The 8158-nt window shown below is 35.1% G+C and overlaps 1 protein-coding gene across 4 annotated transcripts in view; it reads left to right on the forward strand.

The window, feature by feature from the left end:
• Positions 1-8158, forward strand: part of LOC108976794 (3-phosphoinositide-dependent protein kinase 1) — a 47709-nt gene that overhangs the window by 1711 nt on the left and 37840 nt on the right. For 2 of the 4 annotated variants that reach the window (XM_018946129.1, XM_018946133.1), the window contains exon 1: positions 7369-7553. The exons of the other annotated variants lie outside the window; for them this stretch is intronic. The gene's annotated coding sequence lies outside the window, so the exon portion shown is untranslated. Of the gene's footprint in view, positions 1-7368; positions 7554-8158 lie in introns of those variants that run through there. 4 annotated transcript variants of the gene reach the window in all.

Below are 8158 nucleotides of genomic sequence, written 5' to 3' on the forward strand. Positions count from 1 at the left end.
ATTAATATTATAACAAAATATAAACAGCAGTTAAAAGTTATATAGTCTTTTAAGGCATCAGAAAGTTGTTTAAAAACTCTTTTTTAATAAAATTTGTAATAATACCGAAATATATTTTCATTTTTGGTAAACACTTTGTTTAGTTGGAATTCTGATTTATTATCAATAAATAAGTGGCACTACTATATGTACTCGAAAATTGTTGTGTATTGTGCTGCGAGAAGATACAATATTGTGCAATAAGCTCTAACTTTTTTGTTTTATAGGGTTTTAGTAGATTTTATGATGAAATATTAAAAAAAAAACATCTGGTGTAGAGACAAATGATTTTTATTTATTTATACGCTTCTACGCTGGTTTTTAATTTAATTAATAATTTTTGTGTGTTTACATTAACTATTTTTTTCTTTTATAAAAATTTCAATTTTTAAAAATTTAAATAAAAAATTTTATAAAATTAAAAAGGAAATACACTTGAAAACCTGAAAATAAAAAACAAATACAAAACTAAAAATATTTCTAACGGGAAAAACACCTTGCCAGAAAGCAAAATTGATAGCATAAAGCTAGATATAGAAGAAATATATTATTTATTATTAAGGTATATAAATAAATACGGAAATTTCGGCTGCAGCGCACAAAAAGAGGAGAGCGCAGAACGCAGCTAATACAATGTAATCATTTACAGTTGCTTTGTTTTTCTAAATTTTTTGTTTTTGTACGTCTTTTTCGAAAAGATAACTAAAAACAGCAAAATATTTCGGTAAACAACAATAATAAAGGCCACACAAGAATAACAAAATAAAGATTATACTTACTTGTGTGTGTGTAATTGTGTTTGTGTACGACGGCCAAAAGAAATTCCACGAATGCTGCAGTGTAAGCAGCAACAATAATAATAACAACAGTAACTGTAAAAATACACAATAATAATAACAACACAATAGCGACAACAACGCCAACAACAACATGCACACACATAAATCCAGGTCATTGTCGTCGTCGTCATCGCCAGCGTCAGCGCCAGCTACTTTTGGACAGTCATAACAAACCGACGCACTGACGACCTAACCAGGCTGACTGGCTTGTTGTCTGTCTGTCTTCCTGCCTGCCTGTGTCGGTAGTTTGGACTTTTGGTCTTCTCTTTCTTCGCCGTTTATCTTGTTATTTGCAAGCTGTTTCGATTGCCTGCTGCTGCTGGCGCAAAAGAAACTCATAAAGCAATTTTACTGCAGTCAAAACAAAATGCGAAAATGTTGCAAAAAAGATAATAAATAAAAGAATAATCACACACACAAAAAGGAATGCGAAATTAATGTAAATATAGTGTGTTGCGAAAAGCAACAACAAACAAACAAGCAGAGCTTGATTGAAATTTTTGTAAATGTGTATGTGTGTGTGTTTATAAAAATGCAGCAGCGGCACGCATAGCTTTAAGCGACACATAATTAAGGCAATTGAAAAGGCAAATCTCACAGTGAATACGCAAAAATAAAAGCAAATTAAGCGAAAATATTTGAATTTGGTTTATTTTTTTAATTTATATATTTTTTTCGTTTGTGTTTTTTTATTTTTGACATTGTTTTAAGTTTTTCTTTTTTGTTGATCATTTCGCTTTTTTCGTTTTAAGTTGCATTTATTTTTAACTGTATTTGTTATTACTTTGGTTTATTTATATTTTTTCTTTATTTCAATTTTTTTTATCTCTTAATTATTTTTTGTTTTTCTTCTTTTCTTGTTTTTGTTTTGATTTTGTAAATTGTGAAATTTTGCTTTATTATTGTTTGTGTTGTGGCATTGGCGCTGACTTTCCAGTTATTTTACTCTAGCTTAGATTGCCTTACCAGTTTCTTAAACATATTTTTGCCGTTTGTCGCTCGCTGCGCTGCATACTGCCTACCGCCTACCTGCCTGCCTGTCATATTGTTTATTTTCACTTGGCTATTTGGCTTGGAGTTCCTCTTTTACTTTCTGCTCTTTCCGCCTTTCACTTAACTATGTTTGTTTGTTGTTTCTTGGTATGTCGTTTGAATTTCTGATTTTCAATGTTTATTACATTTGTATATAAACAATATTTATTTGTACGCGCAATATTTCCACGTAGAATTAGATAGTAAGCCATACAGTGGAAGGATACCGAACTCAAAATGAGTTTGAAATCTTTGTTTTTAAAGCAGGTTAATATTGTTTGATAGAAATATTAGACGGAAATAATTTATTATTAATATATTTTTCAATTTAAAATATTAACTTAAAGAGATTTGATTTTTATTGGAATAAAAAAAATTGTATCTAATTTGAGAAAAACAAATTTTGAATGTTAAATTTTAAGTAGGTCATACGGTTAGGTTGTTATTGCGTTCAGAAAAATATTTTGTCGGATTAAAATTTTTTAAGTTTTTCAAAATTTTTGAAATATTTTTTTATATGAAAAGTTTACACTTATTCCATTTTTTTATGCACAAAACTTGTATGTATTCCTATTAATCCTCTGCCTTTAACACCCAAAACTTCGTTTGCTTGGATGTGTGTGTGTGCCCGAAACCCACCCTAATGACATTTGGCGCAACTTAACGGTTTGTTTATGGTAGACACCTGAATATCACTTTATCCTTTTAATGTTAATTTCTGTTTTGTTAACTAAATTCGCTCTAGGTAACTGCCCTCGTTCAAGCGCAAAATGTACACAAACACCACACATTCACATACATATACATACACGCAAAAACATTTAATTTATATACATACATATCTGCATGTGTATATGGCAGCCTGCTTGTGGCACAATAAAATAGGAAGTAACATGATTTCCTTTATGGAATTTTTCTCTATCTCTTGGCGCACTTCCGTTCGCTCCCTTTATTGCCGTCGCTCTTGTAGCACACACTTGAGTCGTCGGCTGTTGCAAGTACTTGTGTGTTGTCTACAACAACTATTGGTTTTTATTACATATTTTAATGGCGTCTGCGCCGCAAGTACCTATATAATTTATGACTGCCCTTTTTTCAATTCCGCTTTGCGCGCTTCACTCCCTTTCGCCCATTTCCTCGCACACATACACACACATGCATCTATGTTCATATGTATTTACTGTGGAAAAAGAAGCAGCAGCAACACAGGCGCTAGTTTTCCATTACCTCGTGTTTATTTATTCTTGTTTTGCTGCTTTTTTCATGCTGTCACTGCATTTTATGGCTTGTTATTGTTTATTTTTGTTGTTGCCACCACTCGTTGTTAGTTTGTGTGTGTGTGTGTGGCTGTGTGCGTGTTGTAAAACTATGGAAAATTTACAATTCTCTGTTTTGTTCTTTGCTTCGCATCTGTTGCCTTCTCCTTCACGCGACTGTAGCAAATGTAATATGCACACACACACGCACACGTACAATCGCACTCATGTAAGCGGTTATAGAAAAACTCGAGGCCCCTATACAATGTTTTCTGCTTTCAGCCTCGTTTTCATTTTCGTTCTCGCCGCGCCCCGTTCACTTGTGCGGCAGCCGTCAATGACGACGACGACGAATTCGACAACTGCAACAACAACTACGCACTAAAACTGCAGTCAAGGCAACAACAACAATGACAAGCACTAGAAGGAAAACACACAACACGTTGCATGTGTGGCAGTGGCAACAACAGCAGCAATGCATTACATGGCAGCCAACAATTACAACACATTGCCAACAGTTTTTGTTTCTGTTGCGAATGCAATGCATAATCTTCTTCGCTGACACCACACCCCGCGCTGTCACTTGATGCCGTCGTTGTCGTCGGCGTCGCTGCTGCCGTCGCGTACGACTTTTCAGCTAACTCTTGGGCCCTTGGGCCTCCCCTTGCTTCCTTTTTTTCTGTGTTTTTGTTTTGTAGCAACTTTCTGCGCTTATCTACATTTGTTTGTATATGCTGCCTGTCTGTCTGTTTTTCTGTCGCATCGCCTCGCTATGCGCTGCTTGGTTTAGCTTTTACTGCTATTCGATATTGTATTTTGTCGTTGTTGTTGTTAGTGTTTTTCTTGCCTCACGTTGATTGCCACCGCCACCGCCACTGTTTTTGTTTTTTTGCTATTTTTATTTGTTGTTGTAATATCTTTATGTCGTTGTTGCTGTTATTGTTTCGTTGTTGTTATTGTCTTTGTTACTTTTGTTGTTTTGGTTTCTTGTTACTTGTAACTTTTGTTTTTATTATTACTGTTGTTCTTGTTGCTGTTGCCTCAGCCTAGTTTCGGTTTCAGTTGATTTAATTTCGGTTTCTGTTTCTCTGTATCAAAATCGCTTTGGCCACCTTTTTGTTTTGACGGCGAACGAATTTTTCTCTTTTTCTGTATTTTTTTTTTCTTTTGATATTCTACTTTTCCGCTTATTCGCTTGTCGCCCATACGTCTTCTGCTTGTCCCTGCATATCTACTTTACTGGTGGCTTCATTCTTCTTATGTTGTAATTTATTGCTGTTGTTTCGGTTCACATACAGTGTTGTTCATAGAAATGATGCCACATCGTTGGTTTTTATAAATTTTTTCAAACATGGATATATTTTTAATTTTGTGATTTTAATATCGATTCGTCAACATTTTCTTATACTCGTATCATATATGTTTATTATCACACTCTCTATACATAACTAATTTATTGTTTTAATTTTCAATTACTATCACATTTTCCACGTCCTGCTTTTGCGCGCTTCTGCCCTCGGGATGGCAGCGCCCACAGGTTTCGTTTTCCAAAATTTTATAAAAATTGGAGGCAAAAATTGTCAAATCATCCTTCAGTTCATACATTTACACATTTGCATATGCATGTACATACATACCTGCATGTAACGCCACATTGTTGTCTATTCTTACTCAGTGAAATTCGTTTAAGTGGCGACGTCACTCACTGCTCTACGACTCGCGTTCGCTTATTGCCTCTTTTACGGCGAGCGCTCTGGGTTTCGTTTTACAGTTTTTCACTTCCTGATTGCTGGTCTCAGCACTATTTCGCCACAATGTAAACTGCTGCGCATAGCTTTGTAGTTAGGTAGAAGGTACTAATATTTCACTGGCAGACAGCAGACATACATACATTTACATACACACTCACAAAACACACCTACTTGTGGGCCTAGAAGATTCCCCTTTCTTGTTGTCAACTTCATTGGCCTCAATGTCTCAATGTTCTCTTTACATATACGCATACATGCAGAAATATGTAAACATTGTCTTGTTTTGCATTCAAAAGTGTCTGACTGCATGCATGTGCGTGTGTGTGTGTGTGTGTTTTCGCTTGTACTTTTGCATGGCATTGCAGATGTCTGATTGCCGCCAGTTTATTGTTTTGTTCCCACAGCGTCAAAATGCACAAGTGGCTTCAGTGCATTTGTGTGTGTGCTTTGTTTTGCTGCTCTTTGTTTTTGTTATTATTGTTGTTGTTGTTATTTTTATGTTTTGTTTTGTTTGCGTTTTTATTACATCGCTCTTGCTTGTTGGATCGCGCTTTGTACAGTCTTGTTTTGATAGCGCTCATTGGTGGCACTTAAAAAGCGGCAACAGCTCATGCAACGAGCAAATAACAAAAATAATAATAACAACAATACACATATACACAGTGCGTACGAAAATTAAACAAAGAATGCGTTGCCGTGCTCCATTTTCATGCCGCAAACGTAATGCCGTTAAACATTTACATAAATATATTTGTTTGTATGTGACAATGCATATACATTTAAATGAATGTATGTGTGTGTGCTTGTTTTTGTATATGCGTCGCTTTTCCGTTTCCGTAAACAGCTTTGAGGCTATTTGAATGCTGCAACGTCATGCTATCTTCCTCTGCTGCTCTCCGCTTTGTTTTTGTTTGTGTGCTTTCTTGGCTAAATTGTTGTTGTGAGTTGCAATTTTCGAGAAGGTTAATTGAAAGCAACAGAAAGAAAAAAAAATGAAAACAAAAAATCGAAAGCAAAAATGTGTGTTAAAAACGATAAGCAAAAACAGAGAATTCGCAGGCGCACAATTTGAAAGGCAGCGCACCTTAACACACGCATACAAACACATATTCATTTAAATACAAATCTACTTAACAAGCAAGCAATCGCCCCAACAGCCAGCTCACCCAACAGTTTTGCCTGCAATCCCACCCAACCGCAGCGCCAGCATAGCCACACACACACACCCATACATAAGAGCAATACTTGTAATTATGTTTGAACGGACGTAATCGCATAAAATCGACATTCCACACTCAACAACTTCAAAACAAGTGTAGCTAGTAAATTGTGGCTGCCATTGAGCGTTTTGGTGGCGCAAACCAATCGGGCGACCTACTAGTACGCTCTCGGGCGCGCGCACACGCTCTCAGACCACCTTTCGGGGCGCGCGCTCACACAAAATAACACCGAAATTCATTGAGAAACAACCGTAAAACAGTCGTTTTTCAGCCGATAGGCGCGAGCGCTCAACAACAACCTCTTCTAGCGCTCCACCTAAATAATAAAAACAAAAAAAAATTATAATAACAGCAACCTATTTTTCTATCCACACCATTTAAGTATCAACTTTATACGAAAAACTATTCATGCTGCATTTAAACTCATCCACTCACTACTGCTTGCAGCTTTTGTGAGAGCGCACAAGATTTCAAGATTGATTTTTTTTGTTGGGTTTTGCTACGAGTTCGTACGTCATGGCTTGCTCGCTCAATAGTTGCTCGCCTTGTACACCTATTACACATTCCTCGCCTTTGGCTGCTTTTTTGGTGTCGTCGTAACATCGTCGCCAACAGCTATATTGTTGACTCTTCGCCTATGTATGCGCATGTGTGCGAGTGTGTATGTGGGGCGCCACAAGATTGAGCGCAACCGAAGTGTACATATACGGGGAAATGTGGAGCGGTTTTTCAGTGAGCGCCACTCGCGTATACTTCAGTGTATATGGTTTAGTACGTAAGCGACTACCTTTTTTAACTGCAACAACACACAACAAGCAGAGAGATTTGCTTTATGGATTGCCCCATTCTGCCAATCTCGCACAGCTTCAGCAGGTCGCCAGCGAGTAAAACGCGCTCGTTTATTCGGTTACGAATGTTATAAATTTTTCATTCTTGATTAGTTTCTGTGGCGCTTTTGTCGAGACGGACGTCTTTCTGAAATAACAGAAAGCTGCACGGACAAATATTAACTGTACAGTGCTAAAGAAAAAAATAAATACATATACATATATAAGTGAAGAGAGCAAAAAATCCTAAGAAATTGTGTATAATATATATAGCTAAACTTATTGTATATATAAGTAATTATAAAAAAATTTGCGAAAAAATGCCACAGTAAACAATTTTAGTGAGATTAAAAAAAATATATCTATATAGTTCAATTTAAAGAAATATACACCTCCTTAATTAATTTGAAATTGTAATAGCAGCAAATGAAAAAGCGTTAATGCAATGTGAAAAAATTGTGCTAACAGTGGTTTTCGAAACAGATATCTAAGTGTGTGTGTGTGTGTTCAATTAATTCTTTTTTATTATTTTAATTTGTGTGTTCTTCGGACTTGATTCAATTTTTGCGGAAAGCGTATAAGACAAAAGGTGATTTTTGCAAACATATTTGTTTTTGTTTGTTATTGATTTTTTCGCTTATTTTCTGTTTGTTGTTTTGCTATTCACTATGTGTGCGCCACACACACTCAATGGCGCTTCCTTGGGCGGCTGCGGTAAACTTGAAAATGTATAGCGGCGTTAGTCAGTCGTCTCGATGGCATAACATTCCGTTAGCTAATCGCTTTTTAAGACAATGAGAAAAGCTAAAAAAAAATGCATTTAGCAAGTTCGAAAATTCGTGGTACCGGGGCTTAGAAGCTTTGAAGAGCCTAATATAAACAATAAATATCATAAATTAAAAAAAWAATAATAATAATAAGTGAAATAAGTGCAAATGAAAATATAATAAAAATTAAAAAATAATAAATGGGATACATTTTTTCTAAAATCACTTGAAACAATTTTTAATTAATAACACGTTAGCGAAACAACTAAATAATATTGTAAATTGAAAAAAAAAACCTAAATAATGAGGTTTCAATTTCATCATTAATGTGATTATTAAGCTAAAAATTTATAAAAGTTGGAAAAAATTAAAGTAAAAAATCAATTAACAAATTATATAAAAAAAAATTAAAATAATATTATAATTT

This window comes from Bactrocera latifrons, unplaced genomic scaffold (assembly GCF_001853355.1).
Source record: "Bactrocera latifrons isolate USDA-ARS-PBARC rearing strain unplaced genomic scaffold, ASM185335v1 scaffold_8, whole genome shotgun sequence".
NCBI lineage: Eukaryota > Metazoa > Arthropoda > Insecta > Diptera > Tephritidae > Bactrocera > Bactrocera latifrons.